Raw genomic sequence first — 24,734 nt, 5'->3', positions numbered from 1 at the left:
ATGAAAGAGAATCATTAATTGGCTGCTTCCTGCACACCCCCCACCGGGAATTGAGTCTGTAACCGGGGTATGTGCCCTTGACCAGAATGGAGCCCAGAACCCTTCAGTCCATAGAGTGATGCTCTACCCACTGAGCCCAACCGGCTAGGGATATTTTAATTTTGCTCAATCCTCACCTGAGGATTATTTTTCATTGATTTTTGGAGAGAGTAGAGGGGAACAAAGGGTTGGGGGGAAGAGAGAGAGACATCAATGAGAGAGACATCAATATGAGAGACACATTGATTGGTTGCCATCCAGCACACACCCCCAGAGGGCCCAGGGATAAAACTGCAACCCAGGTACAATCCCTTGACCCAGAATCAAACCATTGACCCTTCAGTGCTTGGGCCACTGCTCTAACCCCTGGGGCATACCAGCCAGTGTCCACTCTTTTCATCCACATGGCCCACTGGGCCCACCCTGTTCCCCCCTCACCCAGACGCCTCAGTGCCAGGAAGGGGCTAAGTCTGCCTGCCCGTCTCACCTATTTGGAGCTCCAGCGGGAAATGAGGAGGCCCTGACTCTCCCTGACATGGCCCTGGGATGCACAGTTGCCAGCACACCTAGATGAGCACAGCACCTCTCGCGGTGCCTCCCGGTGACGCAGAGTGGAGGCTGCATGTGAGGTTGTGTTTCCCGAGAGGCTAGTGCGGGTTTCTGCCACAAGGAACGCTTCTTCCGTCCCTGGGTCTGTGCGAATGAACTGCCAATGGTGCCCCACGCCCTGAGGCCACATGCGATGATCCTGGTGCTGGCGATGCAGATTCGTGGGGAACCTGGTGCTGAACCCCAAGGGAAGGGCCGCTTCCCCGGCTGGAGGGGCAGTGGGGGTTGGCAGTGTCCTAACCCTCTACTCCTAATAGGAAAAAGCGCTGGAGTCAAGCCAGAGCCTTCCTCAAATTGTTCCAACGCCAGAGAGGCCGCTCTCGAGGACAAGCCAAGTCACCCGCAGGACACTAGGACTTTCTGAAGACAGGACCAGGCCCGAGACTCGTGGGCTCCCAGGGGCTGGGGGGACAGGACCTGACAGGACCCGGGGCCGTGACAAGGCGCCCTGTGGCTGTGACGGGTGCAGCAGCCATTCCGGGTGGCAGTCACCACTGCAAGTCCTGCTGTGTCACTTGAGATGCAGAAATGAAGTGTGCGCACGCGGACACACTGTCTGGGGGCTGCTGCTTGCGTTCCCGGTCTCACAGGAGGTGAAGTCGGGGAAATGCTCATGTGCAGGTAAATGATCATGAAGCTTACTGCCTTGTTAGCATTGGTTTTCTCCAGAGGGTTCTGTGGCCTGGGGTTTTCCTACTGGCTCCTCACACTTTTGGACATGTATCACGTCCACTTGTGTGATTGGCTAAGTTGATGAATGAGCTATAATCAGCCCAATTGAGTCAGCAAATCCTTCTGAGAAAAAACTGCTTGACAGATCCCCACTGTGGTTTGGATCCCTGAGTGAGCAGGTCAGGGGCTGCAGTTAGTAACGGCAGCCGTGCGAGGGGGCTTTCTGGGCTCAGCAGCCTTTCGGTAGTTGACCCACTTTGTCCGTCTCCTTGAGTTCTAGCTGCCGGGGGAGGTCGGCTCCATTCCTGCCCCCCGTTCAGAGCTGGGAGGGGAGCTCAGGAATGCTTGACAAGGGTCAGCACTGGCCCAGAGAATCGGTGTTGGAGCTGGGACCCGAACCCGCGTCTGACAGGTTCCGGGGCCCGAACTCTTAACCGCTGTGAGCACTGCCTGCCCTTCAAGCTGCTTTGCTCCCTGAAGATGCTCAACCAACTTGGGGCCCCAGCACTGAGGAGTGGGTCCCTTCTCTGTGGTGTGAGCTGTGTCAGCAGGTGGCGCTGTGGGGGAAGAAATAGCAGAGGTGCAGCTGTGCACTTGAATCCTCCATCAGGACTGGAGAAATCCCTTCTGTTCAAGGATTGACGTGTTGAGGAAGTCACTAGACCAATTGTCTGCTCTCATAAGACTAGAACTTAAAGGCTGTGAGGGCTAAACCAAGAGGAGAGGATGCGGCACCATCTACAGTGGAAGAATGCTTGAGTTTGAGGGTGTTTTGGTATCAGATAGAGGTAGGTATTTTCATTATGTGCAAAGTCATCCTGCCATCAGAGGCTGTGAGAGGTACCAGAATTCTTAGTGAGCCTGCCCGTTTGTCTCAGTGGTTAGAGCATCGAAGGACCGAAGGGGTGCAACTTAGATTTCCAGTCAAGCGCACATACCTCGGTTGCAGGGTTGATTCTGGCCGCGGTTGGGGTTTGTGAGAGAGGCAACCAGTGGATGTATCTCTCTCCCATCGATGTTTTCCTCTCCTGCTCTCTCCCTCCCTTCACCTACGTCCTCCCATCCACTCTCTCTCTAAAGACTAATGAAAAAAAATCCTCCCTTGAGGACTTTTTAAAAAGAAGTATTATGACTGAGGAGTCCAGGTGGACTGTTTCACTGCATGCAGCAGGCCAGAAGCATGCCACTAAGTGTTTGGAGGGGAGCAGGAGTTAGTTGTGTGTGAGACAGGATGCCAGGGAGCCTGTCATTAAAATGGATGAGTAAGCGCAGCTGGTGTGGCTCAGTTGGGTGAGCATCGTCCCATGAACCAGGAGATCACCTTCTGATTCCCGGTCAGGGCACACTAGTATGGGCGTGCAGAAGACAGCCGATCCATCTTTCTCATCATGGATGTTTCTATCTCCCTCTCCCTCCCCCTCTCTGAAAATCAATAAAAACACATTGGACAAAAAAGCGGATGAGTAAGAAAAGCTGCCCCCTACATCAATAAACACCCTTGCTTAATAATGTAACCCATGGAAATGGAAAAGCAGTCTAAGACATCCACTCCTTGAGCAGTACAGAATGCTCCTCTCGTGCTACGTGGAGCCCTGGCTCCAGCTGCCACTCCAACACTTGACTGGAGTCTGAGCAGAAAGGGTCCACCGGGCCCTGATGCTGGTTGTGCTGGGGGGAATGTTGCCGTCTCTCCCGGGCTGGACTGGATTCTGACTTCCCAAGTACATTTGGCGAATGTAGGATCATTTGTCCATTATTCAGGTCATTTACTTGCTGTTTTCTGTGTTTTGATCCTTCCTCCCTTGGTTATCCGGGATGACGATTTAGCGACGGAACAACTCAAGAGTGCCTTTTGGAGCAGCAAGAAGCATGTTGTGGTCAAAGACAAGCCTCCAGTGGCCAGAGGGTTGTTCGGGTGGTAACCAACTTGGTCTAATGTCATGAAATGCTGCATTTAATGCACCCACCCTCTCCACCCTAACTTGCCTCTCCCTTTTTTCCGACCACGAAGATTTATAATCCTTTCCCTTTATCCCCGTCTTGATCATATACCCTTTATTTCTGAAAAATTTTTAAGTTTCTTTTAAAAGAACAAAAAAACTCCAACAACAACAACAACAATAACAACAAAAGCCCAAAGAAAAGCAGTTCGCTTGGAAGCAGAAAAATCCTGAACCTAATGGAAACCTCAGTCGCCATGACAACAAGGCCACGCCAAAGCAGGAGTCACCATCGCCCTGACTTAGTGGCTTGATGTGTCCCCTACTTGGCCTCTTGCACCGGCTGTAACTCCTGGGCTGGCACGGCCTGGTCCTCCCTCAGCCTGTCTCTGTGGGCGCAGTTGGAAACCCGAGGTCTCTCTGGCTTGGCTGTGTGCGCCGCTCTGCTCCTCCAGGTGACACCACACAGTGGAGGCCTGATGTCAAGCAGTAAGATTTGGGTGCTTCAGACTTCATGGTGGGTGTGACATTGAGTGGCTGAGGGGCAGGGGGGCAGGTTCTGGGAGAGTGAGGAGGGGCCCGCAATCCCCACAGTGGGTGTGGCTCCGGGCCCACAGCCCCGGGGCTGCCTGCAGCCTGATGCTGTGCAAACAGCCTGTCCTCGTGCTCCCGGAGCTCCACCGCTCGCCTGTGCCACTGGGATTGGAAAGGCCATCGCCTGTCCCACGATGGAGTAGTTGCAGGTCTTTCAGGGTGTTGCCGTCATGTTTTTTTTTTTTTTTTTAATTGGGATTCTGTTTAGCTTTGACAAGAGTATACATTCATGGTAGAAAATTCAGAGATTGCAGAAAGCACAAAATACCAGGTAAACTCATGGTGCAGTCAAAGTCACCATGCGGAGAGGAGGACTTCTTAAACAGAGGGTTGTTCGGGTGGTAACCAACTTGGTTCTCAAATCCTAAGGGTGCCCTCCTGGACCGTGAGGGCCCGGAACACAGGTGTGGAGTGGTCCTAGGCAGACTTGGGTCAGGGTGCTTTGAAATCAGGGATCTGAGGACACAGTGTCTCACAGCAGGAGTGCCCAGGAGTTATGTTTTGGCCTTGTGCCAACATTTGGTGCAGCCTCGTGAGTTGGTCCCCCAAGTTCTCCCAGCTGCTCAGAGCCCGCCCTGTGAGCGATGGGTAGAGTGGAGGCCTCCACTCAGTTCTGCGGCCAGGGACTCCCAATCAGACCACAGCCCGTGAGGCGCAGCCCCACCTCTGTCCCTGGGCTCCGTGGGCCCCGCTGCCTCTGCTGCTAGGCCTCGGTGTGGTCGCCCCCCCTTGGCATGGGGTGTTGCAGCCCCATTTCTCACTGTCCTTCTCTGCCCCAGGCCCTGGGGACCCGATACTGAAGGGAGTGGCCCTCCACGGAGGCAGCCTTGACCACTCAGATGCCTCTGCTGACCCAGCACCCAGGCCTGGCGTCCTGACCAAAGGCGCTGCGGGAGCTGGGGTGACGCTAGGCTGTGAACAGGCTGAGCAGGAGCGGGAACTTTGGTCCTGGCCATGTGACCTGTGAGGGGCGGCCCTGTGATGGAAGGACTCTCCGAGAACCCTCCTGCCCTCACTCCGTCCTCTCCATCCTTCCTCTCTTCCCTGTAGGACACTCCCAGGTGCCCGATGATCTGCCAAGGTACCTGCTCAGAAACACCTTTATCTCCTGACCACCGGGGGCCAGGCAGGCGCACCTGCCAGTAGCAAAGGGAGGATGCCCTCCAGCTCTGTGCCCGCAGGAGGACTGTCAGCACCTTGCGAGGGAAGTTGCTGAAGGCGGGGCGGTATGTGAAGCCCAACTGGAGACCTGCTGAGCCCAAGGCCCACCCAGTGCGCCCTGAGGCAGCCCTGCCTCCCCAGAGCCTTTCTCTGGGCAGAGCCAGGCCACCCCATTCCCCCCTTGCCCCCCCACCTCCCACACAGCTGCCCGCTGGTGCCTGTCCCTAAATAGGGCGGTCAGCCTAGCCTCAGCCCAGCTGCTTGGGACCGCAGGCCACAGGCCGGCAAACAGGAGTCACCTGAAGGCGGGGGTTCTGAGGACTCGAGGGGCAGAAACAGCCAGCCACACCCTCTGCCCCAGCTCCTTCACCGCCAGGGTCCCCAGTGCCAACCACTGGACAGGAGGCGCTTCTCACTGGCTCCCTCAAAGGAGGAGAGGCTGACTCCCCTGCAGCCTCCGCCACGGCCCTGCCATGGCCACGGGAGGTGGCGGCCGCAGCAGCTCCAGCCCCAGCACCACACAGTGACTGCAGCCCCGGCTGCCAGGACGAGGCCTCAGCCCCGGACGTTCAGGGCAAGTGGCCACCGTGGCCCCTGTCCTGGCAGTGTCAGCTTCTCAGAGCCCGACGGGTCCAGGGCAGGACCACAGAGAGGGGCTCCCTGCCAAGAGCCCACTGAAGTCACCCGACGTGGCTCCCACGCCAACGGGCCCCTGAGAATGTCAGTCATGGGAACAACTTAGAGAGCAGGCGGGCGTCGCCACAGCTGAGTGGGACCAGCAGGTGGAGCTCAGATTATGAGCGTGGCCGTGGGCAACTGGTCCTTTGGACCCGCAGCCCCTGAGCCTTCAAACTCCTGACACCCCTTCTGACCACCAGGGCCCCCTCTGCCATCGGCCTGAGGGGCCGGGAGCGACTTTGGAATGGGGAAGCCCAGACCGGCCAGACGACCAAGACCTCGCGGCCCTGGGTGGACCTTGGAGTCGGGCTCACTGTTACCCCAGAGCATTGCCGAGCCAGGCCTGGGCCCCACACTCCTGAGCCCGGGGCCGTCCAGGCAGGTGGCCTCAGCCTGTGCCTCTCTCCAGCTGGCTCCTGGGCCCCGGACCTGCCCCGGGTTCACTTTTCTACCATCATGGGCTCTGCCCCGCCTGGCGCAGAGAAGCCCTGCCCGCCCCCTCCCAGCAGAGGCCACAGTGTGCAGAGGGGAGCGTGTGCGAGAGGCGGGTGCAGCCTGGTCGCTAACACGGCTGTAGCCCCCGGTGTCCACCATCGAGGATGACACTTTGAGTCTTTGTTTCTGAGTCACTCCCCGGGATAGAAACCCAATTTACTACATTCCATACCCGTGTAGGCACTCATGAAATATATGTGTTTGGAGGTGTCCCCAAATGGATGTACCACAGGCTGGCTGTCCACCAAATGTACACGCACTTTAACAGCTGAGAACTCAGTTTGCCCTCCTTTCAGGGTGAGCGGATTTGACGTAATGGGTGAAGCCAGACTCAGCTTGGAACCAAGAAGACGTATCCTCTGGACTTTGTGATGGGGACACATCCAGGATGAAGTGTCTGGTCCCGAACGGGCCCCAGTCCAGGCATCCAGGGCCGCTGTGGACAGAGGTTGCGCAGAAACACCGAACGCAGCAATTCTCGGTGTTTGCGGTTCCATTGCTTCAGCAGCAGCAGCGCCTGGACCAGAACTGACGCAGCCACAGAGCCGCACACATCAAGAATCGTTCCTTCGGTTCGGTGTTTGTACGCTTCTCTCTCAATAGCTGCCCTCGATTCCTCGACTGCGGGGTGTTGGGTCCCCTCAACTTTATCTTTTCTGTGTCCCCATAAAAAGTCTGTGGAGACATGGTCTTCGTTCAAATCTTACCGTCTTCACTGATTTCTTCAAATCTGTTCAAACTGAAAAGAAGTGAAAATTAAGTGCGTTATCAGCTGTTAATGTGTCTACATTTTGGGGGGATACTACATGTACATTCCATGGAGAGAATTTTCCATCAGTTGTCTGACCTCTTTGTACCTGTTTTGGGGGACAGCCTGTATTTACATTCAATGGGGACTCATTGTCCATCAGCAGCCCAACCTCTCTTTACCTCTTTGGGGGACAGCCCTTATTTACATACAATGGGGACTCATTGTCCATCAGCAGCCCAACCTCTCTTTACCTCTTTGGGGGACAGCCCATATTAACATCCAATGGGGACTCATTTTCCATCAGCAGCCCTACATCTCTTTACCTTTTTGGGGGACAGCCCATATTAACATCCAATGGGGACTCATTTTCCATCAGCAGCCCTACATCTCTTTACCTTTTGGGGGGACAGCCCATATTAACATCCAATGGGGACTCATTTTCCATCAGCAGCCCAACCTCTCTTTACCTTTTTGGGGGACAGCCCATTTTTAAATCCAATGGGGACTCATTTTCCATCAGCAGCCCTACCTCTTTTTACCTTTTTGGGGGACAGCCTATATTGACATCAGTTGGCATCAATCTTTCTCTTTGGGAGTCACACCTCTAGTGTGTATATGGCTGGTTTCCTGACACATGGTTTCCGGTTTCCTAAGGTGCTCTCCTGGGATGGGCTTGGCCTGGGGACCGGGGATCTATAAAGAGGTTTTCCTTTGGCCTTAATGTGCTGACAAAGAACTGGGTGTGCAAAAGTGTTGTGTCTCTGAGTGCTGTGACCTGTACTGATTAGCCATTGATTTTGGAACACAAGGATGGGTTTGTAATAAAATGAGTTGGAGTAGACTTGAGTCCTGGATTTCCTCACCGCTCGTCACTGGCAGCGATGCCCGGGCTCCAGGCTCCCCGCTTCCGGCCCCAGGTCCTGGGCCCCTGGAATGCAGACCTCCCTCGGCCAGGAAGCCAGAGAAGGGGAAGCCAGGTTTTCTGTTTCCCAGGCAGCCGCTCTTCCCAGGCCTTGGTGTATTTTAAGTCCCTCTAAGTGGAATCCCATTTTGATTTGGGATTTCTATCACAGCAGGAGCTCAGCTTAAAATGATCCTTGGGTTTTCCAAGGCCACTCAACTAGGAAGAGGCCGAGGAGGGAGGAGGACGACAGGTGAAGATCCCCCCTGACCTGACCTCATGGCGGCCCGTACAGCTGCCGCCTGCGCGTCCCTCCTCCCTCACCAGCCTCTTCTGTAAGGTGCTTCCTGTGGCCTCCTTTCCCCTTCTTTCCAAGGCCCTGCCCCTGGGGGAGCCGCTCCCTCTGCGAGCTGCCCTCCCCAAAGATGGGAGCCAAACTGAGCGTGTGGACCCCTGCCGGCCGCCTCCCCTTCGCCATTGGCTGTTGCAGGGTCTGAACCTGAACGGTCACCCCTGGGAGCTCTCAGCCTCTGTTCCCTGATTCTCTCCCCTCTGGGACAGCTCTTCAGGGCGCACACTGGCCGGTCCCCGGGTCCCCCCTCATCCTTTCCACAAACACTCATTGGAGTTCCCTGTGTGCTCACTCCCAGGTTCTATCGTGGAGGCAGCCCCCTCCCTGATCCTCTGCAGGGCTGAGCCACCTGCTCCCCAGCACTGACTGATCCTGAGCTTCAGGCCTGAGGTCGCTGCCTTAGACCCCCTGCCTGGGCTGCAGGCTTCTCCACTGTCCCTGACTCCTCTGGGCTCCCTGCTTATCCAAGGCCACCAGCTGTCAATCACAGAAGCCAAAACCTGGGGTGCGGGCTGGACCCCTCCTCTCTCCACTTCCCACAGGTGATCGCTCCCCTGAACCTGGGTCTGGAATGGATCTGGAATGTGCCCACCCCTCTTAGCTGACTGTTCTCATCCCAGGTCCCCCCGACACCCCTGTCCCTGGGTCTTGGCAGGGCCTGGCCAACTGGTCTGCCTGCCTCCCACAACTTCTCAGCCCCCTGGCACCTCTGGCATCCACCCCGCTGACCTACCTTTGTGAACCTCCCTCCCTCAGCCTCCACACCAGCTACACCCGTCCTTCTGTGGACTATGTGTTCCACGTGACTCACCGCGGGGTGCACCCCACCCGCTCTCACCCCCCTCCAGCCCCAGACAAGCTGGTCGTACCCACAGCTTTCACTGCCATCTTCCCAGAAGGCTCCCAGCACCACTAGCCCAGGCCTCTCCTGGGATCCCCCAGATCTGTTCCCAGCTTGGAGGTCCCAAAGACACCTCCACCCCACAATGCTCAGCACACCGTTCACGCTCCTCCCCCACCAAAGCCTCTGTGCTCCTCCTCTCATCCCCTCTGTCCCCTTGCCCCAGACCATGCTGGGCATCGCCCTCCCTTCCCCCTGTCCTATCCTTCACTCCCTCAGTTGCTCCCAACTCTGACTTCTCACTCACATACCACCCAACCCAGGGGGTGGTCCCCCCGGGGCGGTGCCACGGGATCCTGTTGCTGAGGGAGCACCCAAACCAGGCCCTCCTGAGCTCCAGGGCCCCACCTTCTGCACTGGCTGGAAGCTGCTCGCTCTGGGGGGTGGTAAACATCCACATGACTGCTCAGGGCTGAGGTCTGCCTGCAGAGAGGGCGGGGTCACCTGTGGCACCAGAGGGGCTCCCCCTGGGGAGAGCAGGAAAGTGAGAAAATGGGAAAAGGTCAGACACACCTCGGGAAAGAAGCATCCAGCCACATGTTTATCAACCAACCAGAGGAAGAGGAGGGAGTGTGTTTATATGTCCACACACACATACACAAACACAGACACACACAGAGAGACACACACATAAACACACACACACACACACACACACACACACGAGTATATAAAGATGTAGATACACAGCCCATTGACTTCCTTCGAAAGCTCTTCTTGATTTTTGCCAAACAGGTGAATTTATAGCCACCCTATGCTTGCCCTCAACTGACGGATAAGTGTCATTCCAATGAGAATGTTGGGTGATGCTTGCTGTTATGTTAGCAAGGAAGACAAACTGGAGGTGCCTATGAGATCCTCACTCTTTTGTTCATGATGTGAGTGACTACTCAGTCAGGTAGTGCTTTTCTGAATGCCAGCCCAGTCCCTCAATTCTTATAATGTGTTGGCACTGCAAGGCCTACAGAGGTCTTTTTAAAAACCAGAGAGACAATTTACGTGTCATAATATTCACCCAGGGCACACTTTTAGGTTTAATCTTCACTATTAACATTTTCTGCATCACTTTCTCAAGTCTAGAGACCACAGGCACAGAAGAAAACAAATCAAGTCCCGATTTGGTAACACTGGCCAATTCCTAGGGTGCAAATATTTTCACCAGAGGTGATTTCAGGGTGCTGACATGGTGTCCCGACCACGAACATGGGAATAGATGTATGGTCCACCCTGCTCTATAATATCACCTCCACGCAGGTACGATACGTCTGAATAACCCCAAGAGTATGGGTAACAGGGAAAAAATTCCAAGTAACCAGTTTTGGTTTTTGTTTTTTTTTTTTAATCTATTTTTATTGATTTCAGAAAGGAAGGGAGAGAGAGTGAGAGAAAAGAGAAACATCAATGATGAGAAAATCATATATCGGCTGCCTCCTGTACACCCCCCACTGGGGATCAAGCCTGCAATCCAGGCATGTGCCCTTGACTGGGAATTGAACCGTGACCTCCTGTATCATTGGTTTCTGCTCAACCACTGAGCCACGCCAACAAGGCCAAGGGGCAAGTTTTGAGTATTTATAACCTTTCTTTCTTATTATGTTTTTATTGATTTTAGAAAGAAGATTAGGGAGAGAAAGAGAGAGAGAGAGACATTGACCAGGTGCCTCCGCCAACACCCCTACCATGGACTGAACATGCAACCTGGGCCTGAACCCTGACTGGGAATGGAATCGGTGACCTTTGGGAGCACAGGACAATCAATGCCCAACCACCTGAGCGACACCGGCCAGGGTTACCACCTTTGCTTTTAATATAATTTATTGAATCCCAAGTTCATATAAGTTAATTGTTAGCCATGTCTGTGTGTATCACGTGGCCTCTGAAGCCCCTGGACACACCCATGGGCTCTCACCAGCAGCACAGGCTGCTGCAGCTCAGCCAGGGCCACTGCCTGGTAGGGTGGGCTGAATGGCAGGGGCCTGCGAGGGTGAGAGTGAGCCCTCTGCCAGCGCGTGCACCAAAGAGGACCCGCAGGAGGAGCTGCAGGACCATGGTCACAAGGATGGGAGAAGAGACTGGGCGGCTCCCAGGGTCTGCCCGAATGTTCTCCCCAGGCTCTGGGGGGAAAACAGCTGGGTGTGGCTGGGAGGCTGGCTGGAGGGAGCTGAAGAAGAGGGTTGGGTGACCTTGCAGCCTAGGGTCCCCCCGTATCCCTTCCCTTCTCACAGGGTCTCTCTATGCTGACCTTCCACCTACCAGATGGGCAAAGATGAAAACCCAGGAAGGAGTCAATGAAGGAGGCAGTGTGGCGAACAGGCGCTCACTCTAAATTTGAGTGTGAGCTGGCACAGGAGCAGCTTGGACATTTGCACTTACCTTTTCATTAAAATAGATTCATGCAGTTTCCCTAAGCTATTTCTAGGATGACAGCCTAGGAAACACTGCATGTCCTGCAAACACACACACACCCACACTCCCACACACACTCTCTCTCTCTCTCTCTCTCTCTCTCTCTCTCTCTCTCTCTGTCTCTCTCTCTGTCTCTCTCTCTCTCCCTCCCTCCCTCTCTCTCTCTCATGCACACATGCGTGCACACCAGTACCCTGTCCCAAGCACTTGCCTGTCAGCCTCCCTGTCATTCTTGAACTCTCTTATGTTTGTAACCAGGCCTTTCACCAGGAGCAGAGAAACAGAACTACCTGTCCACCATCTGCCCTGAGTGCCTGCGGAGGGCGCTGGCATTCATTCACTGAGCAGCTGCTCTGTGCCAGAGCCCTTGTCAGCACTCCTTGGGAATAAATGGATTCACTTCATTTGGTTCCTGTGAAAGGGGGCGACTGACTCCCTCTTCCCAATTAGCACCAGAGAAACCATTGCATGAGAAAGAGTCATGGGCTCCAGGGTGTAAGACAGAAGGGAGACTCTGTAGAGACTTGGGTGGGGGTAGTGAGGGTGCTGAGTACAGGCAGCACTAGAGGAGGTGGGCTCAGACCTAAGAGGAGCTTTGTCACGCCTGCTCTTGAGTCTCCCTCGCACAGCCCTGCGCCCTGGTCCTCAGGCCCTCTGGGCAGATATAAACCCAGGTCCACAGGTCAGGGCACAGGATGGGAGGTGCCCAGGGCATCAGGGATGAGCCAGCACCCCAGGAACCCCTCCTCCTGCTCCTCAGCCCCAGCCTGGAGCCCCTTCCTCTCCTGTGGCTTCTCTCCAGGAGCCCAGGAGGCAGTGACCGGGCAGGTGGGCAGGGACCGGAGCTCTCCACGCTGCCTGTGAGACTCTCAGCCCCGGGATCAGGGAGAGGGCAAGGCTGGTCCTCCTGGGGCTGCAGGGAAAACCTCTCCCAGCTTCGGGTGGAGCCAGCTGTCCTCGGTTCCCGGGCTGGGAGCCCCATCCGCCCACCCATCTCTGCGTCCAAGTCATATGACCTTCTCTCTGCCAGCGAGTCTCATTTCCCTCCACCAGGACACCTGTCACTCAGTGAGGCCCACCCACCCCAGACCCTGAGACCCCTCTGACCTGGAGTCCACCGGCCAAGGCCCTGTTCCCAACAAGGCCACGGCCACTCTGTCCCATCTGCATGGACCGGGGGCACAGAACACACCCCAGAAGAGGCCCCACACGGCACACGGAGGCACGAGGCCCTGGGTTGAGTGGCAACAGCAAGCTGAGTAGAAATTTCCCGTCAATTCTGGCCAATATGCGCCCAGGCCACGGGCACATTCCCTATGGCATGTTCTTTGCGGTCCTTGTGCCCACGTGTGCCTACGTGATGCCTGCGACCAGCAGGGCCCCTCCATGGCGGGGCAGGCGGAGGCGTCTGCACTGGGACCTGCAGGGCTTTGCTGTGGGAGCCAGAGCAGCCCCTGCTGCCCCTGCTCAGAGCACAGAGCTCCCCCAGGAGGCACCTGGCTGCTGACACTTCCATGTGCTGCCGCCTCCCGCCAGGAGGTGGCGCACAACAGGCCCTCGCAGGTTCCGCCCACTGCGCGGAAGTACCGCCCCTCCAGGAAGTCAGCCAGGAGCCTGTGGAGCCAACAGCTTGGAGGTGTGGGCATTGTCTGACCTGTGTGGCTGCTGGCAGCGCGCGGCCAGGGCAGCCTGGAGGCTTCTGCAGGGAAGATGGCGAGTGGGGGCCGCGGGGCCCTGGGGCGCGGGCTGAGGACCGCCCTGCTCAGGCCTGGTCCTCCAGGCAGCGACCCCTGCTCTGCCTGCACCAGTGGCTCCAGGAGGGAGGCGCCTTCCTAGTTGGGGTTTGTGTCTGAGGAAGATGCCCCCTCACCAGCCAAGCCGCCCTCCTCCCTGCAGAGGGCGCTGGACCCGGCCACGGCCCTGCTCTGTGTGGCCCCGCTCAGGGCTCTGCTCCAGGGCTTCCCAGGCCCAAGGCCTGCGGTGTCGGACCCGCAACCTCCTCAGCCCCAGGGTTCAGCTCAGACATAAAGTCTGGATGTGGAGTGAGAGCCACGGACCCCGACCTCCCGCTGCCGGTCCAGCGTCCACCTGACGCAGCCCAGGAGATCACTATGCACTTGGCGCTGCAGCCTTCCCTGCGTGCGGCAGGATGGACACCGGCCATGACGCGCTCAGGGACGGCCTTCAGCTCCAGGCCTGTGGCGACAGGGGCGTCCTCGTGGGGCCCAGAGTGTGTCCCCAGCCCGTGGGCCGCCCCCGAGCTGCTCTTGGCTCCTGGATCCATCAGACAGCAGGTCTGCAGACCTGTGTGCACGTCCCATCGGAGTCACTGTAGGTGCTTGAGTAACTCCAGCCACATGAATGCTATTGCTCCTTTTAAAGGGTCTACAAAACGCTATTTTATTTATTTTCATTTTTTATTTCTTTGGCATTTTCTCTCTTTTTTTTTTAAGAAAAATGATTGTAAATATAATAATGTTACATGCAGTAAACAATGTTTCAAGAAAAATAATTTAAATATAACTAGAGGCCTGGTGCCCAGATTTGTGCACCAGTGGGGTCCCTTGGCCTGGCCTGTGCCCTCTCACCATCCAGGACCCCTCAGGACATGTCGGAGCCCCACAGGCCCGGTGAGGGACCCCACAGGGCCTCTAGTATGCATATAAGATCTTTGTTGAAACTCTTCCCGCCCTCCCCCAACCCCTTCCCTCTGAGATTCATCAGGCTGTTCCATGGTTCCATGCCTGTGCATTGAGCCTCTGCCCCCTGGTGCTCACTACGCATCATAGCAGTGGTCCAACTTTCTCTTAGGCTTTTATATATTTAGATGTTATGTGCAATAAACATTAATATTTCAAGAAAAAAATTTAGAGGCTGGGTGGACAGATTCGTGCACCAGTGGAGTCCCTGGTTCTTGCCTGGACCCTCTCACAGTCCAGGAACCCTCAGGGCAAGTTGCACTGCCAGTTTCAACCCGATCCCTGCAGTAGGCTGAGGGACCCAACCAGGGGCCTCTAATATGCATATAAGATCTTTGGTGCATCTCTTCCCACCTTCCCCCTTCCTCCTTCCCTCTGATATTCATCAGTCTGTTCCATGTTTCCATGCCTGAGCTTTGAGTGTCTGACTCCTGTTGGTCAATGTGCATCATAGCACTGGTCCAAGGGTAGCTTAGGACTTTATATACACTGAGGGGCTAGATTATTATGACCACCTGATGTTTGTAGGCAAATTTGCTGTACAATTCATTGTTCGGGATATGGAAGCTGAAGGCCTCATCGAACGCCTTTGCTGTCTGCAGTTACCAAGATAAAACATCTCCAATTTGCACAGGAACACAAGGATTGGCTAAGTTGAGCATTAGAAAAAAGTCATGTGGTCCAAAGAATCATGTTTCCAGTTGCATCAGCAGATGGCAGAGTGAGGATTTGGTGGAAACAGCATGAAAGCATGCACCCACATGCATGAGTACAGTCCTTCAAGCTGGTGGGGTCAGTGTTATGGTTTGGGGCATGTTTTTCTGGCATGACCTGGGCCCTTTAATTCGTGTGGAACAACATCTGAATAGCACACCATACCTAAGTTCATGCTGTCATGTTGATGGCGTATCCCTATGGCGTCTTCCAACAAGACGATGCACCATGACGGTGCTCGTATTGTGCAGGAGTAGTTTCAAGGACATGAGGGAGACTTTACCTTGCTTATGTGGCCCCCACAATCACCAGATCTCAATCCAATTGAGCATTTGTGGGACGAAGTTAAAAGAGCCACCAGGCAGCTGGTTCCACAACCATCAAATCTGACAGAACTGGACAGTGCTATTCATCAGGCATGGTGTCAGATTCCTCACATCACCTTTCAACATCAAGTGGAGTCAATGCCAAGAGGAATCGCCGCAGTATTGAAGGCAAAAGGTGGCCCAACGAAATACTGATGGTGTTGTCATAATAATCTGGCCACTCAGTGTATATATACTTGTGGCCCACTGCCCAAAATTTGTGCGTGGGGGTGGTGCGGTGTCTCTCAGCCCTGCCTGGACCCTCTCCAATCTGGGACCCCTTAGGGGTGGTCCGACTGCTGGTTTAGGCATGATTTCTGGGATCGGGCCTAAACTAGCAGTCAGACCTCCCTCTCACCATCCTGGACCACTGGCTCCTAACTGCTCACCTGCCTGATTGCCCCTAACCACTCTGCCTCCCGGCCTGTGTACTCACAACTGCACCCCAGCCATCTGTCTTAACCTCAACTGCCCCCCTTGCCGGCCTGGTCATCCTCAACTGCCCCCCACTGCTGGTCTGCTCCCCCCCAACAGGACCCCAATGCTGTCCTGCTCGCCCCCAATTGCCCACAACTACCGGCCTGTTCCCCCGCCCCATCTGCCCTTCCCGCTGACCTGCTTGCCCCCCAACTGACCCCCCTGATGGCCTGCTTGCTCCCAACTGCCCCCTACTGCCGGCCTGCTTTCCGCCAGCTGCTTGCTCCCAGCTCCTGGCCTAATCACCCCCAACCGCCTCTACCTCAGCCCCACTACCATGTCTTTGTCCCAAAGTACATCTACAAGGTCTCATGGTCTAATTAGCATATTAACCTTTTATTAGTAAAGATGTTATGTGCAATAAACATTAATATTTCAAGAAAAACTTTTAAATATTACATGCAATAAACATTAATATCTCAAGGAAAAATGATTTAAAATATACTAATCTTAACAAAACTTTATTAACAATATATCACAAAAGTTGTAGGAAATATTAAAAATCTGACAATAACAGGATTACTTCTATTATATTCTAAAATAGTTTTTGCTCTGGCTCTATTTTTTGTTCATCAGTTTACATTTTTCCTTATATTCCACAAATGAGAGAGCTCACATGATATTTGTCTTTCTCCAACTGGCTTATTTTGCTTAGCATAATGCTCTCCAGGTCCATCCATGCTGTTGCAAATGGTAAAAGTTCCTTCTCTTTTACAGCAGCATAGTATTCCATTGTATAGATGTATCACGGTTTTCTAATCCACTCATCTGCTAAATAGGGCACTTAGGCTGTTTCCAAATCTTAGCTCTTGTACATTGTGCTATGAACAGAGGGGTGCGTATGTCCTTTCTGATAGGTGTTTCTGATTTCTTGGGATATAGTCCTACAAGTGGGTTTACTGAGTCAAATGGGAGTTCCATTTTTAATTATTTGAGGAAACTCCACACTGTCTTCCACAGTGGTTGCACCAGTCTGCATTCCACCAGCAGTGCCAGAGGGTTCCTTTTTCTCCCCATCCTCGCCAGCACTTGTGTTTGTTGATTTGTTGATGATTACCATTCTGACAGGTGTGAGATGGTATGTCCTTGTCATTTTGATTTGCATCTATCAGATGATTATTGCTATGACGTATGTCTAATATTTTGCTGCCTATGATTCTTCTAAGATTTTTATGGTTTCCCGCCTTCTGTTAAATTCCTTTATCCATTTTGAGTTTATTTTTGTGTTTGGTGAAAGTTGGTGGTCTAGTTTCAGTTTTTTTGCTTGTATCCATCCAATTTTCCCAACACCATTTATTGAAGAGACTGTCTTGACTCCATTGTATACTCTTGTCTCCTTTGTGAAATATGAATTGAGCTTAATGGCCTGGGTTGATTTCTGGATTCTCTGTTTGATTTCATTAGTCTACACATCTGTTCTTGTGCCAGTACCAGGCAGTTTTGAGAACTGAGGCTTCGTAATATGGCTTGATATCTGGCATTGTGAGCCCTCCAACTTTGTTGTTCTGTCACAGGATTGCTGTGGCTATTCGGGGTCTTTTAAAATTCCATATGAATTTTTGAATAGTTTGTTGTAGGTCTGTGAAATATTCCGTTTGTATCTTAATGGGATTTTCATTGAACCTATATATTGCTACCAGTGGTATGGACATTTTAATGATGTTGATTCTACCAATCCATGAACACGGTATATCCTTCCATTTATTTTTGTCTTCCTCTATCTCTTTTTTCAACATCCTGTAGTTTTCCGAGTACAGGTGATTTACCTCGTGAGTTAAGCTTATTCCTAGGTATCTTAATTTTTTGGGTGCAGGGGTAAATGGGATTGTTTTATTAGTTTCTCTCTGTGTGAGTTCATTGTTGGTGGATTTTCTGAAACAGTCTGAGGAGTATACTAGTAGGTTTTAGTTCTTTTTTGAATGTTTGGTAAAACTCCCCTGTGAAGCCGTCTCTTGGACGATTAGAGACTTTGACTATGTTATCATATGTCTCTTGGCCTTCTGTATGTACTCTTTCCAAAAGTATCTAGTTAGGTCCTTTGCCCATTTTTTGATTGGATTATTTATCTTCCTTTTGTTAAGCTGTAGGAGTCCTCTGTAAATTTTGAAGAATAAACCCTTGTTGGAGATAACTTTGGCAAATGTGTTCTCCCATGCAGTGGGCTTTCTTGTTCTTTTGGTTGATGCTTTATCTTTTGATGTAGTCCCATTTGGTTCTTTTCTCCTTAGTTTTCATTGCCCTAGGAGCTGTATGGGTCAAGATATTGCTATACTTTATTTTAAAGACTTCAAATAAATTCAGACTTTGAGAAAATTTGATGTAGTTAAGTAATTCCATTAGTGTGCTGAAAACATTCAACCATTCAATTCTATGCATAATTTTTATATCTGCAGAATTCTAATTTCTCTTTTTTAAAATCTATTTCTATTGATTTAGGAGAAGAAGGGAGAGGGAGAGATAGAAACATCAATGATGAGAGAGAATCATTGACCATCTGCCTCCTGCATGCCCCGCCTTGGGGATTTAACTGCGCATGTGCCCTGACCAGGAATTGAACCGCGACTTCCTGCTTCCTAGGTCGGCGCACCACTGGAGAGTCATGCCGGCTTGGCTATTTCCTCTTTTTTAAGTTCTATTTGAACATAATGTCATGGTCATGGCTTGCTCTCCAGGTTGATGTTTAGTGAAAAGGCTCCACTAGGTAGTTTACAGGTTAAATTCATTAAATTAGGAATAGCCCCTGTCTATGGGCACTGGGTTCTGTGAAGTCATGGTTCCCTCCTACCCATCTGCGCCTCTTCTTGAGGCTTCCAGCATTTAGTGTTTGCCTTCAGCAGTGACACATGTTTACGACACTCTGACCTGTCGGGCCGAACTCACCTGCAGCCACAATTGAAGCCGCCCCCCATAACCTGCTCTTCCCCCCCGAGGTTTCCCCTTCCAGCTCCTGGTCCTCAGAGTTTGATCTTTTCCATCTAGTGGCTGCGTGGCTGGACACAGCTGCTGGGTCTCTGGGTCTTCCTTCCCAGGTCCCGCAGGACTGTGTCTGGTAGGTCTCCCTACCAGGCTGCCCCTTCCACAGGGCTCCACGCCCCCACCTGGTCCTGCTCCCGTCCCCCCTCCCACCTCCGGGCTCAGGTGTGCTTCAGAATGCGGGCTGTTGGCCTAAGTGCCCATCAGTAGATGAATGGATTAGAAAACTGTGGTACATCTACACGATGGAATACTCTGCTGCTGTAAAAAAGAAGGAACTCGTACCATTTGCAACGGCATGGATGGAACTGGAGAGCATTATGCTAAGTGAAATAAGCCAGTCAATGAAGGAAAAATACCACATGATCTCACTCATTCAGGGATAATAAAGACCATTATAAACTTATGAACAATAATAGATACAGAGGCAGAGCTGCCTGAAATTGATTGTCAAACTGCAGCGGGAAGGGCAGGGTGGGTTGGGGGGCAGGAGGGAGGGAGGTAAGAGATCAACCGAAGGTCTTGTATGCATGCATATAAGCATAACCAATGGACATAAGACACTGGGGGGTAGGGGAGGCCTGGGGAATGTCAGGGGCGGGGAAAAAAAAGGACGCATATGTAATACCTTTTGTAAAATTTAAGCAATAATAAAAAAATACACATGACATAAAAAAAGATCAATGGAACAAAAAAAAAGTCCAGAAATAAACCCATACATTTATGGCCAATTAATATTTGACAAAGGACACAAGAATATATAATGAGGTAAAGATAGTCCACTCAATAAATGCTATTGGGAAAATTGGACACATAAGTAGAAAAATCAATGAATGCAGACTACCTTCTTACACCATATTGAAGAATAAACGCAGAATGGATAAAGACTTGAAAGTGAGATTTGAAACCGTAAAAAATTCTAGAAGAAAATAACGGCAATAAATTTTCATAGAAATATTTTTTTATTCTGATATATCCATTTGGGCAACAGAAGCAAAAGAAAAACTAAATAAATGGGACTACATCAATCTAAAAAGTTGTTGCACAGCAAAGGAAACCACCAACAAAATGAAAATACAATCCACTGAAGGAGAGAACATATTTGCCAATGATACATCTGAAAAGGGTTTAATATCCAAAATTTATGAAGAACTTAAAAAACTCAGCATCATAACAAAATTAAACAATCCAATTTAAAAATGAGCAAAGAACCTAAACAGACACTTCTCCAGCGAGGATCTGCAGATGATTATTACACAAATGAAAAGATGCTGAGCATCACTAATCATTACAGAAATGGAAATTAAAATCACAGTGAGGTATCACCTCACATCTGTCAGAATGGCTATCATCAATAAATCAATAAACATCAAGTGCTGGTGAATATGTGGAGAAAAGAGAACTCTCGTGTACTCTTGGTAGGAATGCAGATTGGTGCAACCACTGTGGAAAGTAGTATGAAGTTACCTCAAAAATTAAAAATAGAACTGCTTTATGAGCTAACATTTCCACTTCTGAGAATATATCTGCAGAAACCTGAAACACTGATCGGAAAGGATATATGCAATGCTATGTTCACTGCAGCATTACTTACAATAGCGAAGATTTCACAGCAGCCCAAGTGCCCAGCGGCAGATAAGTGGAGAAAAGGCTGTGGTACATTAACACAACGGAATGCGACTCACCCACACACGCAAAAAGGAAATGAAGGAAATCTTACCTTTTACAACAGCATGGATGGAGCCGGTATTATGCTAAGTGAAGTGAAGTAAGCCAGTCAGAGAAATACAAGTTCCTTATGGTTTCACTTATATGTGGAATCTAATGAACAAAACAAACTACAATCAAAATAGAAACAGACTCATAGGTGCAGAAAACTGACTGAATACTGTCAGAGGGGAGGAGGTTGGGGGACTAGGGTGAAAAGGTGAAGGGATTAAGCAAAGAAAAGACGTATAGACACAGACAACAGTTTGGTGATTATCACAGAGAGAGGGGTGTGTGTAGAAGAGGGCTTAGAAAGGATAAATTGTGATGGAAAGAGACCTGACCTGGGGTAAGAGGGGAGGGAGGTGAGATACATACATCAACATACAGGTGATGTATTACAGAACTGTATACCTGAAAGCTACATGATTTCATTACCAATCCCACCCCAATATATTCAATTTAGAAAAAGAGGCCATTGTGGCACATGCTACAACCTGGATGGACCCTGAAGACATGATGCTCAATGAAATAAGCCAGTCACAAAAGGACAAATAGTGTGTGATCCCACTCACATGAGGTCCCTAGAGCCATCAGAGTCATACAGGTAAGATGGAGGGTACCAGTAATGGGGGAGTGGATGCAGAGTTGTTGTTTATTGGGGACAGAGCTTCAGTTGGAGAAGATGAGAACAGTGATGGAGCCGATGGTGGTAAGGGCAGCACAACAATATGATTGTTAAGTTTTGTTAAGGACCACTTAACACCACTGGACTGTGCTCTGAAAAATAGTTAAAATGGTAAATTTCATTGTGTATATATTACTGTGATAATAATATACCAATAAAAACAATAGAAGGCTCTGTCCTGGGTGTGGGAGTATCAGGTAGAGCTGTTTTCTATCGGCCCTACATGGCAGTTGGGTCACTGTGAATATCCTGGTTGTGAGATTTTTATAAGATATTATTGAGGGAAACCAGGTCAGATGCCATGGGCTACCTCTGCGTTATCTCTTATAAATAATGGAATCTACAATTATATTTTTAACAGGTTCAAAACTAAAAGGGGCGACAACCAGATTTGGTGGTCTTGCCCCAGGGAATCTGGTCCAGCAGGTCCAGTTGTGGTCAGGGCTGAGGATAAGGAATTGCCCACAGGAACTGGTGGTCAGTGGGATTGAGGGCCACCATCCAGACCAGTCACCTACACAGCTAAGTTCTCATACCATCATGAAGCTTCCACAGCTTTTAATACAGCTGCTGTGTCTGAGCCACCTCTAATGTGATCACTCGGGTGAACAGCTCCTTCACTCTGCCACCTGGTTTCTTAAAGGAGCTTCAAACCTTTTAACCATCTCACAAAACACAATGCAGGTAGTGCAATCCTCCCACAGTGACCCTCTGCTTCATTAAACCACATCCACCAAGTGACAAGGATGGGCCTTTTGTGCCATTCCAGGAACGCTGGGCCAGGGTCTCGTCGGCAGAGCAGATTCACTTTTCGTTGTCTTGGTTGGGACCTGGGCACAGGGCCCAGGAGTGACGCAACCCAAGGACAAGGATGAATGAAGGCAGCATTGTCCTTGGAAGCAGGTGCCTTTTAATCATCTACAGATCTCAACTGTAGAAAAGATACCTATGCCCTGTTAAAGGTCAGGAAAGATAAATAATTTTTCTCTTTGTACTCGACAGAGTGGTGCTCAAAATGAACTAAAAATAATACCCTGTCTTCATATGCTCTCTCCTTCCATAGATGGCTCCAATTTTCCTGTCAACTTGAATGCGAGATGGAAGAAGTAATGCTGGTGGATGAAATCAAAACATCCCTATTTAAAGGGGTGAAACGTAGATGAGAGACAGAGTGTCACTCATTAAAGGTTTGGTACTTTACTCTGTGGTCAAGTAGGGAGTTTGTCATTGTCCATCCAAACCTGTACCATTAGGGTAATAATGTAGGGCTGTCATGAAGGCCTTTTCAGTGTCTGTACCCCATAAAATCTTGCTCTTTTTGGTCCATGATGTGGGCCAGGGAGCCACCAATGCTCATGCTCTGCACGCAGTGACTCAGGGCTCCAGGGCTCCCCTGGCTTGTGGACTTAGCTGGGAATGAGCAGAGCTCAATGGTGTAGAGGTCGGACAGACGAGTGGTGTCAGGATGGCCTGGGAGCAGCCACTCATGGCTATCCTTGCCTCTGGCCAGAGCTGATTCACATGGTGAGAGAGGCTCAGAAATGCAGAACAGCACAAACTCCTTGCTACTTGGCACACAGGGCAGCACACTCACCCTCTTGTTCCTTTACCTGTGCAGCCAGCCAACTCAGTCACCTTCAGGAAGAACATCCAGAAAGAATAATAAAATAAAAGTACCTCATGCCAATCCACATAGCACTTCAAAGTACTAAGAGTAAAAAACTCACTGTCCATGCATTTCTACAGAAAGGCTACTTGCTGTCCAGACCCATATTCTTGCTCTTTTTTCTTCTTCTCAAAAGAAGAAAACACATCATTCTGGAGCCATCGAGACGGAGCAGACCAATGGCCAGCTGTCCACCCAATGATGTCAACCATGGTCTCAGAGAGAATAGTATCTGCGGACTCCAGAGAGAGCAGCAGTGGGCTGAGTGGGGAGAGAATTGAGAACCTGACCAGTGACCAGCACGGTGGTGAGCTGATTTGTCATGAAGGCAGTGAGTCTTAGCACTGCTCTGTGCAGAGGACGCGAATGACTCAGAGAAGACTGGACCAGGGGCCTGTTGGAGCCAGAGTGGCGGCTGCCCTGGACCCTTCCCCCTTCTCTCCTGGCCGGGCCCTGGACTCCAAAGTATTGCGGTGACTCCTGATTATTTTTCTTCTTTTTCTCTTGCCAGTTTTCCCTGAAAACCATCCTGTTATATGAAGCTGCCACACAGCTCATGGGTGGAGAGGAGTGTAAGGTTCTGAGAGAACCAGAGCTTCTAGCAGAAGGACAAGGAAGGTGGCTGAAATCCAGGGAGAGAGGAGCTGTGGGTGAGCTGGACCCGCACAGAGCACACCCTGGAGGCCAGCATAGGCTCTGCGCATGCTGATGCTGAGGTCACCCCCAGAGCTGCTGAGACACAAGTGACTCTGAACTTCATATGCTCCACAGCCTTACACAGGGGGCTCTCACCTCTGACACTCCGTGGTGGGAAGACAGACTGTGGAACCCATCCAGCAGGGGCAGCACATCCATCACCAGCCTCATGTGAAGTCTGGAAGGAGAAAGGATCTGCATGAGAATAGGAACAGGGCTCAAGTGCAAGGGGCCAGGGCAGTAGAGCCCCAGCCTGCAGACCCACCACACCCTGCACTTTAGTTCCAAGTACAAGCTCTTTTTTGCAATAGTAACAATTGTAGATTTGACTTTGAAGAAAAAATAACCCAAATTACATTAGAGATTTCAATTTTGGTTTGTCACACCTTCAGTACATGTTAGCTGAACCCACTGTGGTAGTCATTTCACAATGTAGGCAAATCAAACCATCCTTTTGTCTGCCTTAAACTTATACAGTGGTGTATATTGATTATTTCTCAATAAAGCTGGGAAAAATAAACAGTGCCTTCATAAACGGGAAAACAGTGGTTATAGATGCAGTGGAATGAAAACACCATAACTAAGAGAAAACAAATCAGGATACACACATAACAAATAGTATCATCTTGCCCTGGAGGCGTGCTCACTGGTTGAGCCTTGATCTATGAACCAGGAGGTCATACATGGAGTCCCTGTCAGGGTACGTGGGGCTCCATCCTTAGTAGGGGGCATGTAGGATGCAGGTGATGAATGATTCCTTCTCATCATTCATATTACTACTACCTCTCTCCCTCGCTCTCCTTTCCTCTCTGAAGTCAATACAACATATATTAATATAAATGAATTAATAGTATCACCTCAAAAAGGTATCTAGATATATAAATGTACGAAAGACAAAAGGAAATACTTTGAAATGTTGACAGTGGTTAACCTTGGATAGTGGAAAGAAGTGATTTCCTTTACTTTATACTATTCTTTTTAAAATTCTAATGATCCTATATTATTTTGATAATGAAAAAAATCTTCTAAAACACATTTAAGTAACTTTTTTTGGTGTAAAACGCATTTTGCATCCATGTTCAGTGACCATCCACTTATCTTTGAGAAGCTTAAAAAGTGCTTTGCGTTGTGAAATATCCTTTAAAATGCATTCTTGCACTCCAACAGCTCCTGAATGAGAACACTGGGCTTTGGAGATGCTGGGTCAGCTTGGCAAAATTAATGGGCAGGGGTTAGAGGCATGGTAGGGG

General features: G+C 50.8%; 1 long non-coding RNA gene across 1 annotated transcript in view; it reads right to left on the bottom strand.

Annotated features, from left to right (window-relative positions):
• The window catches only part of LOC308526482, an 86,924-nt gene that overhangs the window by 35,504 nt on the left and 26,686 nt on the right, over positions 1-24,734 (bottom strand). Inside the window, exons 8-9 of the long non-coding RNA XR_013996548.1 lie at positions 23,581-23,662; positions 20,448-20,548 (exon numbers count right to left, since the gene is read on the bottom strand). This is a non-coding gene — a long non-coding RNA (uncharacterized lncRNA). The remainder of the gene's footprint in view (positions 1-20,447; positions 20,549-23,580; positions 23,663-24,734) is intronic.

This window comes from Myotis nattereri (genome assembly GCF_964212035.1).
Source record: "Myotis nattereri genome assembly, chromosome: 10".
In the NCBI taxonomy this organism is placed as follows: domain Eukaryota; kingdom Metazoa; phylum Chordata; class Mammalia; order Chiroptera; family Vespertilionidae; genus Myotis; species Myotis nattereri.
Note: the sequence above shows the minus strand (reverse complement) of the source record. Positions and strands in the feature narration are given on the sequence as shown.